At 36.8% G+C, this 27,794-nt stretch overlaps 1 protein-coding gene across 36 annotated transcripts in view; it reads left to right on the top strand.

Moving 5' to 3' along the window:
* Zbtb20 (zinc finger and BTB domain containing 20) overlaps positions 1-27,794 on the top strand; it is a 775,725-nt gene that overhangs the window by 329,229 nt on the left and 418,702 nt on the right. For 6 of the 36 annotated variants that reach the window (XM_076549405.1, XM_076549386.1, XM_076549399.1 and 3 more), the window contains exon 1: positions 19,445-21,831. The exons of 25 other annotated variants lie outside the window; for them this stretch is intronic. The gene's annotated coding sequence lies outside the window, so the exon portion shown is untranslated. Of the gene's footprint in view, positions 1-19,444; positions 21,903-27,794 lie in introns of those variants that run through there. 5 more of the 36 variants (XM_076549389.1, XM_076549400.1, XM_015994645.3 and 2 more) reach the window with 1 other exon arrangement.

The raw sequence follows: 27,794 nt of genomic DNA on the forward strand, positions 1-27,794 counted from the left end.
AACCCATGTCTCAAAAAAAAAAAGAATTAACAAAAATTTGTTGTTGATGCATGCAGAATTATCCATGTAGTCCAAAAGGCAAGATTTAATAGCAGATAGGATGAGTCAGACCCTTTTGCAGCATATCAGTCTGTAGATAAACAAGATTGAATGAGAAGTTCAAGGTCTACAAACAATCATTAGCATTTATTTTTGTCTAAGTTAGTTCTGCTGTAGTTTTGTAATGAGTTTAAGAGTAAATAGGTTACAATTATTTGTTCTCATAACACCTAGTACTTCACTTAACATAATTTTTATTATTATGGAATTACTAATTTGATTGTCTAATTCTCTTCTTGGGCAAGTCTCACATGAGGTTGAAAGAATTGATGTGTAAATTGATATTCAGAAATGAATGAATTTGTAAGGGACATTATTATTTTATTTATTCGACTGAGTGTTATTACAGGGCCATGTGCATCAACTAATAGTAGGCCTTTCAGATATATCAGGAAAGGGCATGCCTTTGATGTTTATGCCACCCATTCTCAGATCTTTCCACTTATCTCTGCATATCACCCAATTTTCATATTAAGAGTATAATGCTGTTTTCACAGAGATAAAGGATTTGCATCAAGACCTTGCTCAGATATTACCCCCTACTAAAATTACCTTTCTTCCCCCAGCTATGAGTAATTGCTTCTTCTCTGATGAGCTCCCACAGCACATTATCAAGGACTCTTTGGATTGAATTTGCTTCAGTTTTCAGTGATGTATTTAGTTATATCTGTCCCATACTGCCCTTCATTCCTGTGCTTTGCAAAACATCATGCAGTAGATTCTTAAATATTTGTGCATGAAACAGAAAGTTGTTAAAAGAAAAAATAATTTGCACATACTTCAAATTCAAAACAATTTTATGGTACCTCAGAGTATTTATCCCAAGTATAAAGATGAGAAATCCATTCCCAATACCACAGACAGTCAGTTCAACCCCAACACTGTCCACAATTGAATAGGCATGCCTGTGAGAATCTTAGTTACTATTCCCACTCACCCACCCCCATAGCCTCTGTTATTAATTAACTAGTTCAGGTAATCATGCAACGCATTCTATTGAACAATTTATAGAATAATGATTAGTGGGATAATTTTTGTTTCCAGGAAGATCTCTGGATAATAGGTCAAAAGGAACATGTAGACAAATGCTTGAATAGCAGTGGGTCAGTGCCAAAGATACTGGCGGGCGGGTAGAGCCTTATTTAAGTCTGCCATTGCTTGCTACAGAGTCAGAACCTTCATTTCCCTCTGTGAGTTTTCTCATATGTTCTCCAAATGAAGAGTTATGCACATGATGGCAAGTGTCATCTCCACCCTTGTTTTCTTCTCTGCCTTGTTTTGTTTTGAGATGGTATCCATGCTGTATACCAGGCTGGATTATGAATACATCACAGTCTCCCTGCCTTTCAAGAGACATCACCTAGTAGCCTTAAGCCAGACCTGACTGTAGCATTTTAGTTTACTCCCATTTGTTGTTGGATTTGTTTCTAGTTTGCTTTTGTTTTCCTAGTCTTCCTCCACTTTGCCCTTCTTTTTTCTTCTTCTTCTGAGACAATAACAGTGTCTTACTATATAGCTCATACTGGCCTTGAACTCACTGTGTTGACTACCTGGCCCAGTCCTAGGGCTGGAATTAGAGTGGTGTGCCAACATGTGCAGTTTAAAATGATGGTAGTCTCAGACTCAAATCTAAACAAGCCAATCTGGATCTATTCCTCACATCCTTTTATTATTTATACTGTGACAGAATATTAGTATAAATTAATTTGAGAGTACATTGGAAGACAAAATAATTTCAAAAGTCTTAGCTCGGAAATAGTTAACAGACTTATCTATGTTAGTAGTGACAGCTAACATTGATTGATTTCTATGTGCTAGGATCTGCTCTGAGAGATTATATGCAAAGGTGAATCAGTTATCTTCATATTAACTCTTTTGGTGGGGAAACTGAGGGATAGAGAGGAAAATCTTTCAAAGATGTGTTTTTATTATATGTCTGTGATTGTGCATCTCTGTGTTAGTAGGTGCATGTGCATGTTGTTGTCTGTGAGTGCCAGACACTTATGATCCACTTAGAGCTGGAGTTATAGGCAGTTGTAGGTGCTAGGAACCAAACTCACATCCTCTATCAGAGCACGATGCACTCTTAACCACAGAGCCAACTCTCCAGTCCTGAAAGGGGGCAAGGGTGTCCAAAATTAAAGTATTTGGCAAAGTCAAGATTTAGTCCCTGAAAGTCCGATGCAAGAGTTTTTAAACAATACAGTCTTCACACCAAATATCTAAATTACAATTTATGTTCTGATTATTTTCTCTGCTTTTAAGAGATGATCTTTATTTTAAAGCAGATTTAAATAATTAGCATCATGTTTCCCTTCAGTTTACACATGCTCAGGAAATAAGAGTTTATGTACTATGTAAACAAATGGACAGTTATCAAATTATAAATAAAGTGTGTGTGTGTGTGTGTGTGTGTGTGTGTGTGTGTGTGTGTGTGTGCGCTGAGATACACCTATCTAAGCTGCCAGTATATTTAGAGTATTAGAGTAGATGTCATCAACTTTTCCAGCAAGAACCCAGATTCAGATCAGAGACTGTGTCTCTGCTTAGAGCCCTTCTCTTCCCCCCCACTGCCCAATTTTACTTTTGCTAATTCTGTTTTTCTCCTTTATCCTTCATGTTATAGCCATTTCATCTCAGTGAAAATCTTAAAACAGCCTCTACTTAATGCTCACATATTATCTCTAAATTTATAAAATGAGAGATTCGACTAGCTGATCATAAATCTCTGGGGAAAGTTGATGATCTATATATTTGATGGAATTTCATTTTATTAAGAAAAAGGTATATAGTAATCTGTAAGTAAGACACATCAAAAATAGTTATTGATGTAGAACATTTTTATCCAGGAATTAATTCTACTTTTATTCCTTACAGACTTTTATTTTTGAAATTCACTAAATGGCTTCCAAAAAAGAAATTAGCTGTGTTTTTTAATGTCTAATTTTCTATATTAAGGGGGTATCTGTATATCTATCCACTTTGAAGACCTCAGTTCATAATCAAGGAAACTGTGGCAAACTTTATTGGAAACTTTAGCAGAGTAGCTAATGACCTGAGACTTTGATTAATTCATCTCTTAGAAACACAATGACTAAGATGTTTAGGATAAATTCTAGATCATATATAGGGAATGCAAATATATCTTTTATCTTCTTAAATCTTTGGTCTTCATATTGAAATCCTCATTCAACTCATCCTTTTTTTCCCCCACAGCAAATATATCCCACTAAATTCCCCTCCTATGGTGACCACCCAGAGTATAGGCACCTTTGAGGTCCTGATCTACAAGAAACTAAGAAACTGTTGTACTGGGTTTTGAAACTTCTTGTATGTTTTAAAATGTTTGGCTCTTCAGCATCCAATGCTGTACTTAAAGAATTGTCCCAAAACCTCCTGGGCCTTCTATGACAGCCAGCTACTCCAGACACTTCCTGGGTATAATAGAGCTGAGAGAAAATAATTAAAGGAAGAACAATGTCTCCTGCCCTCAAGGAACTTGACATAGGGTTATGATAATGAATGGAAATATTAACAATTTCCTCCAAGGTTTTTGTAAAAATGAAAACATAGATAGATATTTCATACCCCAAGTAGGTATTGTATCCTGCCAAGGGTAAAGAACACATAGTGTTAAATAAATAAAGTAATGAAGCATAGTGAGTGTAAAGATGGAATTTACATAGACTGTTTTTCACAGCACAGGTGGAACTTAAAATGCTTCTGAAGTCCTGATGTTGACCTGCCATAAGTCACTCTGGTAGTAGCAGGAAATGGAAAAGGAAACACGCTGAAATTCTTAATATTCATGCTTCCTCTAGTGACAATGCCTGGGAATAAAGACCAGAAAAGTGCTTACTGCCTTAAGACACCTTTCTTTGCGTACAATAGTTAGATTACTCATAAGCCAATTATTTATTAAAAATAACCTTCTATTCTTTGTTTTTAAATATAATATTAAGTCAGTCTTCTGTGTTAATAAGAAGATAGTCAATAAATAAACAAATGACCCTCTTACTCATCTTCAGTTATCACACTGTTTTCTTCAACAATTGAATTTTATCTATAGTTGCTTTTCAAATTATAGAAAATATAGTTAGCATTTCTTACTGATTTTCTCCATTCTTCTCATTTGTTAAATGATCTACAATCTTTTAAAAATCCCAGAACATTATTCCTTCATTTACCCTATTAGTCTAGGTTCATTGTTATGTTGATTTCAAAAAGTAATGATTTGGTTGTTGAAATGCCCAATACCTCAAAAAAATTATGGGAATTTGTGTGTCTTGCTATTTCTTTCTTTTTTCTCCTTTGCTTTTGTATGTTAGGTGTGTGTGTGTGTGTGTGTGTGTGTGTGTGTGTGTGTGTGTGTGTGTGCTTGTGTGTTCACATGTGTATGGATGCATAGTGCATATATGTGTGCAAGTGCATGTGCACTTAAGTTACCTGTGTAGGGAGTTTCCAATGTTGAGAGTAAATGTCTTTCTCAATCCCTCTTAACCCTTTGCATTGAAGCCAATTCTTTCACTGAACTTGTAGCATACCATTTTGGCTAGCCTTATTAGCCAGTGTGTCAGGGATTCTATCTCCTCTTCCTGCACAGTGGGGCTACAAGTGGGCCACTACACCAACCCACCTTCTACTGGCGTCTAGGGATTGGAATGTATGATTGGGCAACAAGCACTTTTCTTGCTTAGCCATCTCCCCTGCACTTGCTTGAGCTTCTTGTTGTGGCAGATGCTCCAGCTTTTCAGTCGTCACTAGAGAAAGTGATAGATGTACTAAGTGGTGTGGTTAAACAACAGTTACTCTGCTGCTGCAGGTTCTCAACTAGTGTTGGTGTTTTAACATATTTAAGTGTTGCTGAATTTAGGATATGTTAAGTAAAATAAGCCAGGCCCAGACAGGCAAATAGAGCATGTTCTCCCACATCAGTGAAAACAAAAAAGCAATAAGAAATGAACAAACAAATAACCTGTTGGTTTCACAGAAGAGGAAAGAGAAATGGTGATAAAGGTATATGAAATGTTGGATGCTGACTGAAGTCATAAGGAAGAATAAGTTATCTGTCATATATGACAATTACAGAATTCTGTAAAGCTCTAGAAGAAAGGATTTGAAGGATCCTAAAACACACATATGCAGATAAAATTCAGGTTCAAATATGAATTACCCTGTTATTTTCATATCTTCTGTGTATTAACTTTTGTACTATATCTCATGAACTGGAATATTATTGCACAGCTTTAAAAATAAAAGATTTTTTAAAAGTCATTGAGTTTCAGATATGAATTATCTCATATAAAACGTTAAAAATAGATATCCTTTGATCAGCTAAATGAAGTTACTAGAAGTGCAGGCAGAGGACCTTCAATTTTATAGTATAGTGTATATATGTCAAATATGGTTGTATGGGATTCAAGAGATGGCTCAGCAGTTAGGAGCACTGTCTACTCCTCCAGAGGACTGAATTCAATTCCCAGCACCTACATGGTGGCTCCCAGCTGCCTGTAACTACAGTCAAGGGAATTTGGTGTTCTTTTCTGGTCTCTATGGACACCTGGCATACACATGGTTCACAGACATACATGGTGGCAAAATACCCATACACATCACATAAAATAAAAATTTATTTTTAAAATTTTAGTATATATAAACCTTTCCACCAAAGTTCATTATATTGAATTTGGGAAATGGGTGGTGTTATCTTACATATAAATGGCCGGTTTAAGAGAAAATACAAAAGGTCTGTACTCCATGAAATACACTAGCCTTAGAAAGTTGAATCCTTTTCATTCCCAGTCTGTATAATCTTGTCAAATGTCTTCTGCGCTTTGGTTGCCTTGTTTATGTCAGTTCTCAACATAATGGAGCTTAGTTCCTCCTAAGAGCTACTGTACAGCCGCCACATGGAATTTTGTCTTGAGGTGTTGGCACCCTGTTGTCTGCAGTATGTTCAGACTGAGACTTGGATCAAGACTTTAGAGATTTGGAGCAACATGGTTTGGAAACAGTTACCACCTGTGTTCCTTTCCTATGGCTAATCAAGCTACTACCTTTGTAGTGATGTTAAGACATCAGCACTTTATTCTCCAATAGTTCTGCAGACCAGAAGTTTATTGCCAGCACCAAGTATCCAGGTGAGGACCCTGGTGCATTCTTTCTGGATAACCACAGTAGTTAATCCTTTCTGCTTCTGCTGACTACAAATATTCTTGGTTGGGGAGATACTACTCATTGGAGTGCTGTCTGGTCCATGGTCACATTGACTTGCCCTCCTATCTGTAAGCAACCTCCTTCTGTCAAGAATCCATGTGATTTATGTGGTTGCATTTAGGAATCACCTAGAAAATTCAAGAAATTATCTCTATGAAAAAACCTCAAAGTCTCCTTGTGTAGCCATATAAAATAGTATTTACAGATAGAAGGATTAGGATTTGTGTATTTTTGATATAAATGTTCAAACTAACACATCAGCTCACCTATGTACCTATTCTCTAACTCTTGCCTTGACTCACATCCTTCATTATAATTGTAGGTCAGGTGAAGGAGAGACTGGAAGGAGCCTAAAGGAAGGGAGAGAGGAGCTTGGAGAGAAAGAGATGGATGGATGGATGGATGGATGGATGGATGGATGGATGGATGGATGGACACACATACATAGATGGTAGATAGATACATAGGTACATAGATATAGGTAGATAGATAAACACATACAAACATACATAGATGTTAGATAGATAGATAGATACATACATACATACATACATAGATGGTAGATAGATACATACATGGTATATAGATACATAGATATAGATGGATAAATAGATAGTACTGACTTTGTTCTTTGCACTGTGTTCTTTAGCTGAACCACTTAAACACACAGCATGATAGATCCTAGAATGAAGACTTTCAGGATTAGATGAAGCTAGCTGCCTGAACAGTGGTTTGCAGCCTTGTTAATTTCATGTTTTCTTTGGCCTGATTCCCATAGTCCTCATCTTAACCATGAAGACATCTAAAGATACTCACACTCAGATCTGCCTTCCTCAGAATCAAGCGTCCTCCATCACTGCTGAAGGCAAGGAAAACCCAATGGCTGAGTCAGATGTCAGTTCCCTGTCACACTGTATCCAAGAAGCCTGTGTGCTGTAGCAGTTGTTCTTGAGCATTTATTCTGATGCTACATGATGAGGAGGGACATTGCAGAAAGGTGGCTATGGGGAAAACATCTGGAAGAAATCAGTCTTCCAGGATCAAAGAGCTCCTTGTGTAGCCCAGAGGGTCCTCAGAGTACTCCTCAGAGCAAACAAACGCTTCTCTGGATGAGTCACTGTGATTTTTTTTCCTGCCAAAAGTCCATATGTGTTGCAAAAGCTCAAGGAAAAGGGATGGAGAAAGGATAAAGGAGAGAAAATGAAATTAAAGGAGACAAAAAAAATCATTTAAAAAACTTTACATATGAATTAGAAAAATTGTAACATGATTATAATTTTTTCATATATCTATCATTCTTAACATTGTGCCACTCACATTGCCCTGGCCTAGAGTAAAAATACATACACATAAAATATGTTTAAAATCACAAAGAAATGTGGCAAAGGAAGGGTAGTGGAGGAGACTACAAGACTTTGAAACAACATCTCTCTAATACATGAAAACTGGCAGAGGCCAGTGAAGCCCAAGTCGGTGTCCCAAACCCTAGCCAGTGGCATTTTACTGAGGAAAAAAAAAGTTACTTATGAATCAGTACAGCCATGCTTTGTTCTGCATGAGTGTTTTAATAGAGCGAGTGTAATATAAGGATCAGGTGGGCTCATGGGAATGGAACAAAAGGTTTTGTAAAATTAAAGCAAAATAATTATAGCTCTAGGTGCAAAGCGAGCATACTCCAGCAGTTGATAGCAAGGACCTGCTCAGAGCAGAGAAGGGGGGGGGGGCACACTGGAAGGTTTTTTTTTTTTCCTTTTTCTTTCTTTTTTTTTTTTTACTCACTAACAAAGGCTTTTAATAGGTAACAGTTGTAAAGCATCTTTGAAAGTAATTAATGCACCCACACAAAAATTTATTAAAATGAAAATTTAAGGAATTGTCTAAAATGAATTAATTAACAAAAAAAGAACATCATGCCTTTCTTATTTTTTAAAGAAGGAGAGAAGGTTAAGCAGAGCAGATTTTTGTGAGATTGCATTTTAAAATGTTCCTGGTTTATTTAGTATCTGAATAGCCCTTAAAGAGAGAGTTGGCGGGTTTTATTATCCACCCCCTTTAGAAATACTAAATGGGGACAGGCATAAAATGGGGATTAATTTGCCACACATGAGCTTTACAACCCCTCAAAATGATGATATCTGTTTACAAAATGTCCCAAGTTTAATAAGCTTGTAGAGACCTATAGGAAGCAGAATAGGACATTCAGAGATGGAGATGGGTTTGTACTGTTCCGTACCGGGCCTTCTCCTATGCTCTTAGGCCAGGAGAACTCTGCTTCCTGTGGACTGGTGGAAGATGAAGGCAAATCTGCCTGGTGCAGGACTGGTCAGTTTTACCTCAGAGAATTTCTAATTCGTGAAGAAAACATTGACTGTACTGATCATATTTCTGTAAGAATATTGAGTAGCTGCATTTGCTTTCTCTTCTGTATTCTTTTGTTCCATACTGAGATACAATTACAAAGTCAAATATGTGCAACCCGCATGAGCATTTACTCTTTGCTGTGAAAGTGATTACTAGCCAATTACAAAAGTTTCTGCTTTCGGATGTTGTTGGTTATTTCTCACAACCTTCAGGTCTGAACTTGTAAATAAATCTGAGGATAAAGGCCTCCAAACCTTCCATGCTGCAAGTCATTGGATATGACAGCCTTTCTTCCAATATTGTCATTGTAGTCATGCAATATTCTGGTAGTTTCCTTGAGGGACTTGTTTCTGAAAGTAGTTCAGGTAAAGTATGGGAAGGAAGGGAGTTGTTTGGGGGGATATTCAACCATACTGTGAACCCCAAGTTTGCATTTGAGTTAATTAAATAAAATGAACCTTGGGTCAGGGGGCTATATTAGCAGTTAGTTGACAGAAAGTAATCATATAGCATCAGAGGACATCAGGGGAGACAGAGAGATGCAGGAAGTAGAGGGAGGGATTAGGAGTGGCGTAGCCTTTTCTGGTTTGGTGAAGTAGAAGCACTTGTCTTTCGGAGACACCAGCTAGTTTCTAGCCAGCCTCTCTGAGCTATCAGGTTTTCACCCCAGCCTTTGACAATTGAGTCTTATTTATAAACAGAATGATAGAGATTTAGTTAAAGCTACCTTTAGAGACAGTGACAGAGCCTGTGCCTGTGGGAACAGGATTCCCACCAGGTGCGGCCTGAGTGGCCAGGCCCCTGCTAGAGAGGCAGGCCGGTGACTGCAGATTGCAGTTGCTGGCTGAAATAGCAGTAGATTAAGGCACAGCCACTGTGCTCAAGTTAAAACAACAGAGTTGTGAAGACAGTCTCCACTAGTTAAATGAGTATTACACAAGTTTTGAAGTGGTAAAAGCACACTGTTTACATTCGGCCTGATAGATTTAATTGAATTTCCTTTGTCTTCAGTAGTTTTAAAATATCCCTTAATATGCCTTTGTAGTAATTTGGATTGTCTTCAGATTCTGTTTTTGTTGTTGTTTTGTTTTGTTTTACTGACAATGAGTCATGGAATTTATTTTAAAACAATTCTATGGTGTTCACATCATTTTACCATTTATTCAAGAGAAAGGCAGATTTGTACACTTTGTGATGGATGTGTTTGCTTCTTTTTACATAAAGAATGAACTCTTGGGATTGAGAAGATGGTTCAAATGGGTAAAGTGCTCGTTGTCCAAGTACGAGGACCTAGCACCCTTGTAAAAAGCTGGGCATGACATTGTACACTTACAATCTCAGGTGGGAGAGTGGAGCAAAGCTGAGCTTAGGACCTTCTGGCCAGCAGTCTATGTAATATGTAATCTCTAGTTCCATCCAGTTTTCCTGCAAATAGCATGGTTTCATTCTTTATGACCAAGTAATATTCCATTGTATATATATACCATTTATTTTTTAATCTGTTAATATATTAATGAGTATCTGTGATGACTCTATCTTGGCCTTTGTGAATACTGCCACAGCAGACATGGGTATGCAGGTATCTCTGTATGTTGACTTCTTGTCCTTCAAATATATACTGAAGTAGTATAGCTGGGTCATATGGAGGTCTATATTTTTAGCCTTTAGAAGACCTCCATACTATTTTCCACAGTGGCTGTACTAATTTGCATTCTTTTTTAATTTTTATTGAATTTTTTATTCATTTTACACACCAATAAAAGATTCCCCTCTTCCCTCCTCCTGCCCCCAGCCTCCCCCCCCAACCCACTCCCCACTCTCCCCTCCACAAGAAGGTAAGGCCTCCTGTGGGGAGGCTCATCCAGTAGAGGCAAGTCTAATCCCTTCCCCCTACCTCAAGACAGCACGAGGTATCCCATCATAGGTAGTGGGCTCAAAAAAGCCCCCTCATGCACCAGGATGGATTCTGATTCTACAGCCAGGGAATTCCCCAAGCAGATCAAGCTACACAATTGTCTCACCAGTCAGAGGGCCTAGTCCAGTCCCATGTAGGCTCCACAGTCATTGATCCAACTTTCACGAGTACCCACTAGTTTGGTTTGGTAGTCTCTGCAGGTTTCCCCATCATGATCCTGATGCACTTGCCCATAGAATCCCCCCTCCCGCCCCCTCTCTCTCCCTCTCTCCCCTACTGAACTCCTGGAGCTCTGCCTGGTGTTTGACTATGGATTTCTGCATCTGCCTCCATCAGTCATTGGAGAAAAGTTCTGTGATGAGAGCTAGGTATTCACCAATCTGATTATTGGGGCAAGCCAGTTCAGGTCAGGCACCCTCTCCACTATTTCTAGTAGTCCAAGCTGGGGTCATCGTGGGGATTCCTGGCAACTTCCCTAGCACCGGGTTTCCCTCTATCCCCATTTTATCTTCCTTCATCAGGGTACCTCTCTCATTGCTTTTCCACTCCTTCACTGTTCCAGCTCGACCATCCCATTCCCTTATGTTCTCATCCCCCATCCCCTACCCTCCATTGCCCAGCCCTCACCGCTAGTTCACTCATGGAAATCTCATCTATTTCCCCTTTGCAGGGTGATCCATGTTTCCCTCTTTGGGTCTTCCTTGTCTGTTCATTTTTTGAGACATTTTATTTAGCGGTTATGACATTGTAGCGCTGCTCTGATAATATCTTTGCTTATGAAAATGGGCAAATTTATAAAGTCCTGATAGAGGATATTGAGCATTCAATCCTTTCCTCATCATCTGTCCATATGCCTGGTAGAACTCCACTGTCTCTGGAAAATAAGTGAAATAAAAAAAAAATGGCATGGGGCTAGAGAGATAGCTCAACTGTTCAGAGCAGTGCCTGCTCTCCCAAAGGAATAGGGTTCAATTCCCAGCACCCACATGGGAGCTCAGAACTGTCTACAACTCCAGTTCCAGGGGATCTAACCCCTTCTTCTGCCTACTGTGATTGCCAGTCTTTCACATGGTAAACAGACACACAGGCAGGCAAAGACCCCCACACATAAAATAAAAACATTAGATACATACAATTTGAAGAAAGAAAGAAATTTGATGTATAGTGTTAAGAATTACCTGTTTTCCTTGGGTAGTTAGTTCCTGGTCCAACTGTCTGCCTTGTGAATTGAAGCTTATGTATCTATGGGCCTGTGATCTGGGATAATATATTTTTCTGTTGCTGCTATATCGAATTACCATCAATTTAGCAGCTAACAACACATCTATTATTTCACTGTTCTCTAGGAGTTTACCTTGGCTCTCACCAGTTTCTTTGTTCTTGGTTTCATGAGGCTGTACTAAAGGTCTGCATTGGTTGTGTTCTGGATCTGAGAAGGATCCCACTTTTGAACTCCTGCTCCTCAGAGCTCTGAGATGAAGCTCCCCCTTCCCTTGCTAATGACTAGCCAAGGCCATCCTTAGCTCCGTGAGTGCTTTCCTTCTATTTCAGGGCCAGCAGAAGTGTCTCAAATCCGTGGTATCTTTCTGACTTCCCCTTCTACTAAATCTCTTTTTTAAATTTTAGTCCTAAAAGTTATCTGTGTTTAGATTGACTTGATTGAGCCCACCTGCAGTGTGTGGGATAGTTTTGCTGTTTGAATGTCCATAACCATAACTACACCTGCATAGTTCCTCTGCCATATTACTGTAACAGTATCATGTACTAGGGTATTGATTTCTAGGAATTGCATTTTGGGAGCGTAATTATTCTGCTTATCAAAGAAAATTCTATAAGAATGCGCCATTTCTGTGATTTATTTCTAAGGTAATTCTGAGTGTTGAGGTTGTGGGTGTTCCCAGAAGTAAGTCAGTTTACATAAACTACGATTTTTTTCCTAATATAGCTTATAGCATTTGGTAAAAGTAACTGTCCAACTTGATCAGTAAGGTCAAGTAGAAACATCGGCAATGAGAATAAGGCAAGAAACTGGAAGTGACGTTCACCTGAGTCTGACAGCATTGCTCGAGGTTGACTCTGATGTTCGGGATGCAGGGTTTCTTCAGATATTAAGAAAGTTATCCAGGCAAGGCTACTGGATTATGGTTTCTCTTATACTGTTTTCCTAAGGAAGAACTGAGCTCGCCAGCAACTTAGCACCTAGTATAATTTAAAACAAAATATTCAGAGATTAGAAAGATAAGGAAGAAAAGTTTCTAGTAAACAGAATTTCCCAAGTAAAAGTGGGAATGACTAGAACAGTAGAATTGTAAAACTTGAATGCTAGCTACAATTTTAGTCTAATTACAAATAAAACATGAAGATATATTTATTAATGTTTCAAATGTCAGAATCTAATTTTAATTTAATAAATCTTACTTACACAGTCAATTATCAACTAAAAGCAAGGATAATTGGAGGTAAATATGTGTTTATATTTTTTCTCAAAATATATTCTGTTGTGCTATTCATGTATTTATGTTGGTTTAATTTATAATTGATTTTCAAGTATTCATCATTATATAATTAATAATAAAATACAGACATAACTAAGCATTATTGTTTTTCTAACAGGACAAATAAACCCATAGTAGCCCCCACGCATGGACATATTCATAGAATGTACAAATATTCAGAACATATATAAAGTGCATGTAGTTCATTTAGGTATATCTATTGTATCTACTTCACTTCTCAAATAGTCAATATACTCTGTCTTACTGTGTGTTGTACACAGAATACCCCATAGGAGAACGAATTTTATGACCATAAACTCATATGAGGGTACACATCATTCCCCTTTATTTCTAAAGTAAAACAGTATTGGTTTCTAAATAAGTTATATATAGTGAACACTGAGTGAAGTATAAGACAGCATAAAAGTACCATGTCAGAATTAATTTTCGCCTTTACTCTTACACATATTAGATATGTAATATTAAGAATTTAAACTAATCACGTGTAGCCTCAGTTTCCTCGCCTATAAAATAATAATTAAACTCCCATTTATATTATAATTGATGTTCCAATAAAATGAGCTGGTTAAATTAAGACACCTGAAAATTATAAATTCTTATAAAAACATTTTTATGTTTTATGCAAATATAAATGATTCCCGTTATTATTAAGGAATGGTCTGTCTCTTCAAATATATGAATTCTAGATAAAATAGAAACTAATTTATTACTCTATTTTTTAATCAGTTGAAGTGATCATGTTTTCTTGTATGTCTGATAAGTTGGTAGTTACAATATTAAGTAATTAGCAAATAAAACAATTTGTTAAAAAAACAAGTGAATTTTTTAGTTGGTTCTAATGTTATTATTTGTGCTAAGGCTAATCAAGACACTATTAGTTGTCACTGAACTAACAGGGAGGAATTTAGAATTAATGGTAAAAATATATAGAATTGCTATAATATGTCCTGCTTGATAATTTTCTCTATTTTGTTAATTAGTTCATTAGTAAAGTCATAGCTTACTTAGTCCTAAATTTCAGCAACAATGAATTACAGAACTCAGGAGCATACCGGTTACATGGGAGTCATGGTAGCCAGTTTGTGTGTGTGTGTGTGTGTGTGTGTGTGTGTGTGTGTGTGTGTGTGTGTGTCTGTAAGAAGTGGCTGGCTGTTTCTATGTTCCATTTCCAAGACTCGAGATCCTCATTCTCATGCAGAGATAAAGAGTTAAAGGTTTTTTATGCTAATGGATAATTGGAGGGTATTGGGATGAGTTTTAATGTTTGTTAAGTGCCTTGAATACATATATACATGTGTGTATCATATATGTGTATATATACACGTGTGTTTATGTGTGGGGATGCATGTGTACATGCATGATTGTGTGTGTTTGTACAAATGCATGTGTAATGTGCCTTCTCTTACCCCCTCTTTGAAGATGAGGTTTATCATTATTTATTCCTGAAGGAGCCACTGGACCATACAACCACTGAGACTTTGTAAGTTAAAGATATGGATATCCAGTTTAGTTACAGGGAATCCGACCTCTGTCTCTTACTATTCCAGTTCTAACCCAAACATTTGGATTGGCATGGGTAACAGGAAAGAAGGAAAACAAAGGGCTAGCGGGTGGAGAAGGGTGGCTGTTTCTCTCCCTCATCCCTACTGTGTTGCTCCTTTATTTTCTCTTTCTTCAATCCTTCTTTCCTTCTTTTCTTCCCTCTTCCTTCCCCTTATCTCCATTCTCCTCTCCCTCCCTTTATTTCTTTTTTCCTTTAGCCTTCTTTCCTTTTCTTCTTTCATGTCTTTCTCTTTTTTCCTTTTTTTTTGACCTCACAGAGACTACTTCAGAGGATAGCCAAATTTTATTGACTACTATCATTTTTCTTGTGCTTCTCATTTGCCTTCACATTGATCCAAACTATCTCACCTTTCTCACTACTTCAGTCTTAAGAACTCTCTTCCCTGTGTCTAAGAGTAATACTGTCCTGAACAGATGATTTCCTCATGGGAAATCAATGGAAAATGTAATAGCTAAGTGTCATTCACATTCCTTTTCAACATTTTGGCTCCCTACTTGATCATTATCTAGACAATATTTTCTCATTGAATACAATAAATAATTTAATTGATTTATGAATTGTTTATTATATTAAACAGATTAAGGAAGGTGGAATTATTGTAATCAGTAGTATAATTCATCTCTTTAGAAGGCATAGACATGACCATCTCCAAGTTCTATGGAGAACAGAAAGTGAGATCAAATTACAGGTTGGAACATGCTATTACTGTAGAAAGGAACTGGATTGCTATATCTTTCCTCTATACCCAAAAGTATATTTGTTTTATAGCTATGTTTTTAGTAAAAATAAGTTTTAGAAAGGAAGAAAGGAATGATTGTGTTATTACGGATTCTGCTGGCAATTCAAAATGTTGCTAAGCAGAATTTTCTTGGAGAATTCAAATTTTCCAGTTGGACTGACTTACTGTCAAAAAGTCAAGTTGATTATTCTCTGAATTAATTTGATAATTGGCTGAATAAAATGTTAATGCCAATTAGAAAAGGTAGAGTTTTAAACTGTGTAGCAAAATAATTTCTAAGACTGTTTTGTCATTTTTATTGATTTTTCTTAAACACTTCAGTGAATAGTTCATATAGTTATAACTTTATTTTATGATGTATTGTTTCTTGACCTATTTGCTGTATTGCATAACTTACACACACACACACACACACACACACACACACACACTTCCTATTCCACCATTAATTCTTTTAAGAAAAGTCAAATTATATAGTATTCCTTTTCACATAGAACCACTTACTACATCAGTTTTAGAAGAGCTTAATTCTCTCATTAGATGTTTTCAACTTCTTTGTTGTGGGTATTTTTTGAAGAACATTTAAAAACACTTGTTTCATGTGCCCAGTGTGCTCTTTGTATGTGTGTATATGTATGTGTCCATGTGTCCGTGTGTCCGTGTGTGTGTGTGTGTGTGTGTGTGTGTGTGCACATGTGTACAGATACCCATGAAGACCAGAGCGTCAGATTCCTTTGTAATTCCTGAAATTACAGGCAGTTAGCTGCCAAGTTGGGTGCTAGGAAACAAATGCAGGTCCTCTGGAAGAACAGCAAGTGTACTTAGCCATTAAACCATCTATCTAGTTCATTGGAGAACCTTGTTTTCTTTTTTAATGCTACTAGGAACTGGAACCCAGGGCCTCTTGCACCTCAAGCAAGAGTTCTACCACTAAGGAATATGCCCAGCGTTTGCAAGGCTTGTTAGGAGTTTCTAAGCCGTCTCAGGGTTTGTCTGATGCTCCCTGCAGCATGCCTTCTGCACTCACTTCCTATTGTTTTCACCCTCCCTCATCTTCAACTTCTTATCTAAACCATTGCCTTTGGACTAGGATCTGGCTTCCAATCCCACTTATTGATCGTTGTTTACTCCATGATTCTCTTCAAAGTAGCCTTTCTCTCCCAGTAACATTTGGTAGTTAATGCCATCCTTATTAAGCTGCACATCTTAAACAGATACCCATAACTTGTGTTTACCTTCCTTCCATAAATGTTTCTAAGAAGTTGAAGATTCTGGATGTTTTCTGTGGACTGAATATAACTTCGTTTTTAAATCAATGTCCTATAGAATTACTTAAAACCAAAAATCTATGGTCCATGTAATAAATCTTATAGCAGCCATTCAAACCTGATACTGTTGTGTATTAAGGAAGAATGGACTATTTCCAAGGGAAAAGCTCCTGACAAGTCAAGGTCCATGTGGAAATGCCATACACTTTTTGCATTTGTTTTATGCACCCAAGGAATCTGCCCATATTTTGGGTTCTTAAATTATTTTGAGATAGGCCTATAAGTAAATATGATAATATTGACATAATATATGAGGTTATAACCAAAACTAAAAATACAGCAAATAAGATGTTAGAAAGTGACTGTCTTACCTAGTGCTTTCCTTAGAAATTACCCATTGTTTTAGAATTGAGTAAAGTATGAAATCAGATCGAATAGTTAATTAAGTTTTTATCTACAGTGTCGGTCAGAGTTAGGTTGTTCAATAAATAAAATATTAGCTCACAATTGAATTAAGATCAAAGTCTGTGAGTGGGTGAGGAAATGTGGACTTTTAGTCTTAACAGGTTGTCCTCCTGAGCAGGATGCAGGGCCTGTAGCCCCAGGTGCTAGCCTACCAGGGTGGCCCTGTGCTTCTCAGGGCACCATGCCGATGAGCCTCCCACTGCAGCTCTGATTTTGGCAGCCAAGGCACAGTCAGCTCTTTGATCCTTGGAGTGGCTCCTGCCACAGTAAGTGGTTCTTTTTGTTTTGTCCCTCTTTTTGGTCATTACTCCCACCTGGCAGTACAAGACAGAAACTAGGAGGTGGGAGGGAGCAGCGAGGGGACACTTGAGGAACACGGTCTGACAAGCATGAAACGCTACCTAAACTGGTCTGGTTCTGAGAGCGCATGTCTAACATTGCTGCCAACTCATTAATGAATAGTTTATTTTGTATATCACACAACAGTCTGCTGAAAAGCACATTTCCCCATTCTGTTTTCTCGTTACTGGGGTCTTAAATCACCATAAAATGCATCCATCCATATAAAACAAAGGCAGTACTACCCCTTGTCTTTTTATAGTCCTCTTCCATAAGTATCTGGGTATGCTTGTTAACATCTACTTCATCTTATGCTTTGGTACTTGAAAAATTGATTCTCCAGCATGTTTGAAAATCAACTTGGATGTCATCTTTTCATGTAAATATTTTGTTTAATTATATATTTTTGACAAATAAAAATTCTATAAATTTATCAAGTACAATATGCTATTCTGACCCATGTATATATTGTAAAAATATTTAACGAAGCTAATTAACATATTACCATAAATTTACCTGCAGGACACTTTGTTTACAATTTCAACAAATTTGTAGTAGTCTCAGTTCACATCAATACAGCATTTGATAAAGAACATAAAAATGACTATACCAATTTTACAATGAGGTGATGAATTCGAGATGGTTCTACTAAGTCAGTGTCTAAATGGAAGGAATATAGAGAAGGCATCAGAGTGCCCAGGGCTAGAGAAATACTAATAGTGGCATGGAGGAGACATGTGATTATATTTAGTGGTACCTTCTACATACAGTCCCAGTTAAGCTATTCAGTCTCTTTTAAATAAATTTTAGCCAGATGGTGGTGGCATATGCCTTTAATCCTAGCACTCAGGAGGCAGAAGCAGGTAGATTTCTGAGTTAAGGCCAGTTTGGTCCACAAAGTGAGTTCCAGGATAGCCAGGGCTATGATAAAAGCTGTATCAAACAATCAATCAATTAATAAGAAAAATAAAAAAAACAGTGTTACATTAATTACTTGTAAAAATCAGAATTTATCATAAACATGTATTCCTGTGTTTATATTTTCCCTGTCAGCTGTTTCTTAAAGGCAACAGTTTCAGCCATATTAGAAACATCTTCAAAGAAAAACTATCAGGCTACCAAATCCAATTTGTCTTCAATAACTTATTTATTTTTATTCTTTAAAACAGGCTTTAATAGTGCCTTGTGTCATTTGACCAAAAAGTAGTAAATCTTGATTCCATGTATTATTACTCACTTTGAATATTTAAAATGCCATATACTATGTAGTTTTCAATGAGTTTCAATGCTATACATCTTAAGTATATTCATTATATCCCTCAATAACAAGCTGTTTTGGAAATAAGGGAACTTAGCATCAGAGAAGGTAAATAATTTGAACCTGGTCATACAACTAATATGTGAAAAATCTGGAATTCAGGCTCAGGTATTTCTGACCCAGAGTCTCCCTTCCCCCTTTTTAGACCATTGTCTTTTCAATATCTCATAATGTAGATGACCTTGCCTTGCTTCCCAAAAGTGTGTATGGTTTGATAAGGGGGAAGGGGAGGTGTGTCACACATTTTTGTTTTTCTATTTGTTTGTTTGCTTGCTTTAAGAGCTTGAAACCATGTCCAGCACAATCTACTTGCCAATTTTTTCTCCTAATGAGGCCTACTAGCCTGGAGATACCATCGTATTACATCCCAGTTTTATTTATGAGGGTACTTTACATTCACTCTTAAAATAAACTCAAAACCATCTGACTTTCCTAGATTAAAGATAACATCATAAATGCTATATGCAACCTTGTAACTATAACATAATAAGACTATTTTTGGTAGATATTTGTTACAGAGATATTAATATCAAGGATTTTAGTATATCCAGCTTTACTACTTGTGAGTTTTGTCTTCTGTTAAATGAAAATGGAAATGGGACTTACCTCAGTTTTTCTGGTGATTAAGTGAGCTGTTTATATAAATATATAATTATATAAAATTCTTACATCAGTCACCAACATATTGGAAGTACTCAATAGTCTTAACTATTACTATAAATAAGTGATATATGAATAGACAAAACAAGCTTAATAAATATGTAGTAAATGGATAAATGAACTATACAGTTTCTTTAAATGGCTACATATGACCAATTTATAAGTTTGGTATTCTGAATGCTTCTTTACATTTTGCATATCATGTAAAACAAATGTTCAGTAGCATTAAGAATGTCAACCAGTTTTCAAGGATGTATAAGCTCTGAAGGAGCCATGTTAGGACTTATCATTACTTTCCCCCACTTACATTTGCAATCCTTTGTAGTGCACAGCATACATTCTCTGACTGGAGGTATGTGTGGCCACTAAGTAAATACGTATCTTCTCCTTCTTGTCATAGTCATACAAATATGATTTATCTTTGGCATAATATAAATAGAAGTGATTGAGGATGCATGCATGCATATGGTGAACAAAAAATAAAGGACAGGAAAACACAAAAAGACAGTATGTACGTCTGTCTATACTCTTGAGACACCAGGAATACATTGAGAGCGAGGACAGAGCACATCACTGTTTGTGCCTGTGCTGGAGATGCCGCATACTTTCATGATGAAGACAACAGTATGGTTTTAGAAGGACTTTGTTCCTTAATAGATTTGTTTTTAAATCCTGAGCTGTTTACTATCTAAGGCATTTATCTGAAATTACTATGCACTAAATCCCTCAGTTCCTAGAACTGCTAATCTGATTCTAGTAATAGTTTTAGAAAGGGTTCAAAGGTTTGCCTCCCTGTAGAATGCTCTTCCTATCACTGCTACTCCAGTTCTACCTTCAGAAATAGTCCATGTGTTACATCTAAGAACCCTGTTTCATGCTTTTCTGCTTGTTTGTGCTATGTTTATAGTTTTCTGTTTAGAGATAGATGTTTTCCTTTAGCTTCTGGTGATTAAATTATAAACTCCTTGAAGATAGAGACTATTCATCTCTCAGTGTCAGTATTATCCAGTTTCTGAAACCGAATAGATTGTCAATAATATATATCCAATAAATAAATAAACTTGCCATTACACACATCAGATAAGGGGCATGAATGAAATTTCCTCTCTATTTTTGTTTTTCTCAAGTAATTGTGAGCCTTTTGAAATTTTTTATGAACATACTAATATGCTTCTGAGTTTGCTAGTTGTTTTGAAATACATATTCTAATCTTTGGAAAGAATTTTTTTCTACCTATTTAGCCTTTTGTTTTGTTTTGTTGACTCTGTGCATATCTTTGACAGCAGGGCTCAAGTATGCTGTCTGTGAGTGATTGTACAATAGAACCACAATGGGAAGTAATATTAATTCTCTTTTGTTTACATGCTCCCTGACTTGTTACTTTGTTCATGCCCTTATCTATATGCTTTCAAAAGATGCATGGATTGTGTCAGTGAGCTGGGAAAGTCTTCATTTCAGCCAAAATTCTTAGACCTTAATATGATATGTTACATAGTTACAAGTCAGTAACTGTGGCCTACCTGAACAAATCCCCCGTTGTTATTTACTGTTTTGAGCACTGGGCCTGAGAATATTTTTAAACCTAACTGAAATGTCCAGTATTACATGGTCTAAGAGAAACCCTGACACTCACAACTCAAACTTCTGTGTTCCCAGCTGTTACACAAGCTCACTGAGAAGTGCTGTATATGTCTGATTTCTCAACTTCACCATGCAGTAAACTTTTGCAATCCCGAGGCTAGAGACCTCCTTTGAAAATGTTGTCTGCCCAGTGACGGTGTTGGCACTCAGGAGGCCCTAGCAGATAAAAGTGGAAGAACATATGGCTTCCATCTGAATACAAATTGGTGGCCATAACATGGTAATTCAGCTGCACTGTCCCTTATACTGTAAACTGAAAGAGTATGATTAGAGGTGTTTATAAACGGCGCCTGAATTCTCCCACCCCTCCCCACCCCCTTTCCACTGTATTTTTATCGGCCTGAATCATAGCCATCCTGCGTCGCAGTCTCACTGTGTTATTTGTGAAAATGGCCAGCATGAGGAATTATTAATTAAAGCTAACAAATCACCCTGACGAGCTGTGCCCTGGCATGGCTGAAGGTTGATTGGCGAAAGTGTTCTCCCTTTGGAGAAAAGACTTTTTGTGCTTGTGACGCAGTCAGGGACGGATTATTGAATATGCAAGTTAGAAGAAAAATCACAGGACAAGCAAATTGAGTATTTACTGGCAAATAATTGCTCTCTTAAGCTGTGGCTCTCTTCCTAAATTCTTAACATTCCCGAGGGTTAGAAAGAAACACAGAAAAAATGCATCGGTACAGAGTTCATTTCAAAAAACCACATAGACTGATGTTTGCGACTTGTTCAGGTAAGTGTGATTGTGTGTGCAGGAGAAGTGAAAGAACCAGCAGAAGATGGGAAGTGTGGCTTGGGAGTCTGGTGAGTTGTTTATGGGAATACTGCTCAGCATATTTCTGAGTTGAGAATTTAGTTTCCATGCTGCATTTATTGTGAAAGTTAGAGTCGTGAAAAGGAGAGAATGTTTTCTCAAATTGTTTGTCTTTATTAGCAAAAAAATATGTTAATGTTTTGTCCCCAAAATAGTTTCAATTTTGCTCAGATATTTGTGACTATGTACAAAATGATGATTAGATTTAAAGATCTGTTGTTATTTTCAACATTGTTAATTATGATACATCTTAACAGTGTCCCAAACGCATGCGGGGACAACTATTGCATTTATTTTTAAAAGTAAACACTGTTTCACATTAGAACCTAGCTGGTGCTTGTTGATATTTCTACAGGAACATAAACTTTTGAAGTAGTTGTTTAAGCTTTGAATGCCTATAATAACCGAAGTGTCCATATTGTGTGTGTGTGTGTGTGTGTGTGTGTGTGTGTGTGTGTGTGTGTGTGTTCTGGAATGTTGATTGGACTCCTGAGTTTTGAAGATACTGTTAGATACAGAAAACAGCTTTAAAGTCTTTTTCAAAACTAAATGTAATATATATAAATATAAAAGTATGGAAATGAAGGCTCATGTATAAAATGTCGATGTTAAACAGAGACACTTTTGTATAAGTGCAGTTAGATTATGTGAACAGCACCACAAAAGTATGTGTATCTACTGAGGATGAATTACATGTTCTTTGAAAATGTAGAAAATGTGCTGTCATCGACAACAGGCTGTTTTTGAAATGAGAATAATTGGCTGGCGAAATAGCATTTTAGGCTTGTATTAACTACGAATAGCATGGATTTAAAACAGAAGCATAAATATAATTTAGACTAAATTAACTAATTAATAATTGCAAAGTGCTTTAACAATAAAACATTGACATGATAGTAATAATAATAGGAATAAGGATAAAAATGGAAAATTTAGCAGTTACACAGAAATTAAACCAGACAACTTATGTATAAGCTTTCAGAAACTCAGAATTTTAAAGTATAAGTAAATGAAACAGATTTTTTTGTACTTCTAAACTATTTCTTGAACCAAACAATATTGTATTGGTTAGGAGTCTTTCCTTACTATATTCTATTTTACTTGAAGGTTAGTTTGTTTTAGCATGCAGAATAGAACTCAAAAAGAAAGTTTAGAAAAATGTATTTTTTTTGAAGATTGAATCCCCACTGGATCAGATTTCCTCAGATTTCATGAGACAGCCTCCTTAAAGTTTTCTTTGAGTTTTAGAGGGCAAATTTGGTCCATTATTTTGAAATAGCAAAGAGGGCATTTAAAGCATATGTTCAGAGAACAAACCATCTGCCTTCTTTATTACGAGTATCAGCATTATGAGGACTTGGGAAGGCTTGAAAATTGAGCCAAAGTCCTGATCAAGATCTTAATACTGAGCACTCTGGTTTATAGAAGTGTTTAGCCACCAGCACCCCCCCCCTTTTTTTTTTTTTAAAGAAAACACTGTTATTATGCTCTGATATGTGGGCAGTACTGCCAAAATGTTGTGGAGTGATATGACCCCATGGCAGCTTAATGATGATCCACTCTCTTTCATTTAACCCACTAAATATGAATACTTTGTTGAGTTTTGAGCTTGTTATTGCTGCTGAAACTCACAGTGATTTAGAGAAACAAAAGGTGTTGACTATGGGAACAAAAATGAAGTCCAGCTGCTAGCTTCGGAACTATGTACAGGCAAGCTGCAGAAAGCATGCAGGGGCAGACTTGAGCACTGCTGCAATCCACCTGTGATGAAGTGAGACCATGGATCAGTTTGGGTTGTCTAGAGGAGGAAGAGATGACAGGAACAGACAACAAGCCAAGTGTAAAGTGGCATTATTCCTAGAAGGCACTACTATATTTCCTTAGCAACTGGGAGGATTTGAAAATCAAAAAATAATACAGGAACAAAATCATATTTGCTTCTAAATCGAGTAATGCTGTAGTATTATGCTGAGCATTCTATAGTGGTCATGTAAGGACAGACCAAGATGAATATCATTATAGGATATTTGACTTAAAAACAGAACACTTCTATTTTTCCTAAACTGCACTCAAATCAGACCAGCCAGGAGAGTTCATTATCAAAGGGAAACAAAGTCAGATTATAAGTTCTCAGTGGTTTTCAGAATCATGTACTTGGATGGGTGGATTTTTACTAGAGACCTTTTTTAGTCAGTTTATTAAACATAAATAAATACTTTACAAGAACTACAGTTGATATTCATATCAATAAAATAAATAACCTGGTGATGAAAATAACTACACAGTTTTTATAGATTATCTACTGGTAGAATTTTGGTTTTGTACGTCCACAAATTGCCAAACTACAGATGAATGTACCTGGTGAATATTTTATATAGTAGTCATTAGCCTGTGAGAAATCTATTATTTTTAGGAAGTTAATTTTAATTTGGGGATTTGGGTGTGCATGATCTATATACCAAATGTGCATGCATGCACAGATACACATTTTAATTTTACTATTTTTGATACTATATTTCAATTAAGTTTACATGGTTGATAGAAATAGAGAGTAAAGCAAAGTACATGAATTATAAGAATATAATACAGATAAAATAAAGCAAAATGATAAACCAAGATAGATGTAAAAGTAGAATAAGGCATGAGGTGAACACAGACCACTCACTGGAGTACAGAGAAGTTTCATCTTTCACAGAATATGCAAAATAAAATAACTTCTCTCATGCATCATTTTTTCAAAAAGATGATGGACTCTTAATTTTAGAGGTGACAATGCTAAGATGACAGGAAACTTCCACCAAAAAGGATTATGGGTTACAGTGCCCCCAAAAATCATCCTAAAAGTAGATGGAATTTTTCCTTGAGATTAGGATATGTTAGTAATCACTTATTTTCGGACAGGAAGAAATGGGGGCATGGGGGAGTGAGGGAGGAGGGTGAGAGGAGGAGAGTGAGAGGAGCAAGGACCTGGGATGGGGAGAAGGAATGTAAGTGCTGTCAAGTGCATCAGACCCAGCTCTTACAGAAAATAAAGAGTTAAGAGGAAAAGAGATCTTCAAACTATTTAATATTAATAAATAATTATATATTGTTACAGCAAGTCAAACATTTAGACTACTTTTGTTGTAGCCACTAAAACACATTTTATCAAATAAACCTCTGGAATCAACATCCCTGTCCCAAGTTACGCATAAAGTCCTGCTCTGGGGCTGCCATCTTTTTCCACTTTCACTCGAAGCAGATTGTCAATCTTTTTAAAGGTTTAAAAAGAGGCATTTCTGCCTTAAAATTTAGCATTTTTCTCCTTTGGCTTTTCTCTTCCTTCAAAAGTTTTAGGAAACTGTCTAGTCTTCTCACGGACGATTTTGATGGTTAAGTCACATTTGATGGGCTAGTCAAAGGGTGAGTGATGCGCAGTGATTTCTTTATATATTGCCGTGGAGGCCAGGCCTTGGGAAGCCATACAATGACCACCTGTAGAGGAACACTAAGGCAGTTTTTAGAACTTTAGAATTTCCAAATCAGAAGCTGTGATGGTGGCACTTGGGCATCTGTGGTTTAGAGGACTAAGTCATGCACATTAGAATTTGAAAACAAGTGTTTTAAAATGGTGACCTTAAACTTCATAGTATATGAACCACAGCTGGTGAGGGTTCATTATAATAACATGAACTAAACACTAATGCATATTCAATACTGTGTAATAAGTGTTTCCTAATAAAACTGGAATAATGTAGCTTAGAACAACACTGAAGTGTTTGAGGCCTTTAAACCACATACCAACATCTGACAAAAATTAAAAATGTTTTTGTCATTGATTGAGATCTATTATACATTAAGTTGTATGCTGGGTCTGATTACTAAAAAATGGTCTGTCTTTGGTGTAAAAAAACTACACAACTAGAATTATTTTATGTTATTTGGTTATTGCCTTATCTAAATTTAGATAATCATAAATTTATGTGTAAACTTACCTTGAGATCAGGTGATAACTCAAGACTCTGCATTGTGTTGTATTACTATAACTAAACACGGGTCATAATTTCATATAGTAGGAGCCTGATGCCACTTAGAAGATGGTAAGAAACCTCTTCAGAGCCCTTCATTTTCCTCAATGGGGGACTGTCTCCTGAAACTGGAATGGAAGGATGTGTCACATTAACCTCCTAAATGCTTTCCTCTTACCATTAGCCAGCTATTTGTTATAAGGATGCTTCTGAGAGAAAGAGAAATGTTTGTGATTACGCTAGATGTTATGACTTACATGTCTCTTTCTCCTGCCTCTCTGCTGTCTAAGCTGGTCTGCAGGAGATATTTCAGCCTAGCCAGACTATCTGCTTGATTGGTTTGACTCATAGGAACAAAGGAACACTGACTGCTCTCACCCAGAACTATATTTTCCACAGGTTCTAAATATTAATACAGTAGAGTCCTGAATGAGCATCCTATAACACAACCTCCACAGCCTCCACCTAGAATACATATTAGAGTCATACTCCTTAGGGCCAATTCTTGGCTTATTTTCTATTTGAATAATGTTGGCCAGCTTATTGGGCCTCTATGGTTTCACTGTACCTCTCTGTTAAATTGGATTATTATTAGTAATTACCTTGGGCATGATCTTGAGAAATGCATATGGAAGGCAGTGAGGAGCCAAGCAAATAATGGCACTTACCAACAAGCCTGACAACTTGAGTTCCATCCCAGAACCTACATTGTGGAAGAAAAAAGACAACTGCCAGTTATCCTTGGACCGCTACACACCTGCGAGTGCACACCCAAAATTATAAAATACATTTAAAAAAATTTGAAGAGCTGTTGCGATGGTTCAACAAGTAGAGGCACTTGCCACCAAGTCTGAAGTTCTCAGTCAGATTCTCAGAACCAACATGGTAGAAGGAGAGAATGTACATGATGGAACTCACAATTCCTGGAAGTTGTTCTCTGATCTCCACACATGCACTGTGACAGACTCATCCACACATCCACACACCTCTCCAACACACACACACACACACACCTAATGAATACATGCATGCTAAATTTTTTTGAATGTGATAATGTTTATAAATGCTAATTGCAATACTTGGCACTTAGAGAAAAATACAAGAAATAATATCATTACTATTATGGTTACTATAGTAGCAGAAGCTGAGTATCAACAGGATACAAGGGATGTATTGCACATGAAAGAATTTATCAAGCAGTGTCTTAGGGTTTTCATTGCTGTGAAGAGACACCATGACCACTGCAACTCTTATAAAGAAAACATTTAATTGAGGTGCTTGCTTACAGTTTCAGAGGTTCAGTCCATTATCATGATGGGCACCATGGCAGCAGGCAGGCAGATGTGGTACTGGAAAAATAGCTGAAGTCCTTCCTGCATCTTGCATGCAACCGGAAGGCAATAGGAAACTTCAAAGCCTGCCATCACAGTGACACATTTCCTCCAACAAGGCTGTACCCACTCCAACAAAGCCACACCTCCAAATAGTGCCACTCCCTATGAGGTTATTGGGGCCAATTACATTCAGACTACCACAAGCAGTCAGCTCAGAAACAGAATGAGAGCTTGCTCTTTCATGGGTAGTTTATGTTTTCTGGTAACCTTCCTCATTATTTACAGAACAACACAAGAAATATTGTGTGAATTTTACCTCCATCACCACTTCTTTTTTTTTTTTCATTTCAACATATACTACTTATTGGGAATTTCTTCCTACTATGACCTTTCCTAGGAACTAGAGATAATAGCAAATAAAATAAAATGTTGACTTCAAAAGGGATTGTATTATATTGCAATAGAAATGGATAAAATGACTCAACAAAATGTAAAGGAATATATGTATATAAAGGATGAGCTTTTTACATGGCCTTTTCTG

Source organism: Peromyscus maniculatus, chromosome 12 (genome assembly GCF_049852395.1).
Source record: "Peromyscus maniculatus bairdii isolate BWxNUB_F1_BW_parent chromosome 12, HU_Pman_BW_mat_3.1, whole genome shotgun sequence".
Classification (NCBI taxonomy): Eukaryota; Metazoa; Chordata; class Mammalia; order Rodentia; family Cricetidae; genus Peromyscus; species Peromyscus maniculatus.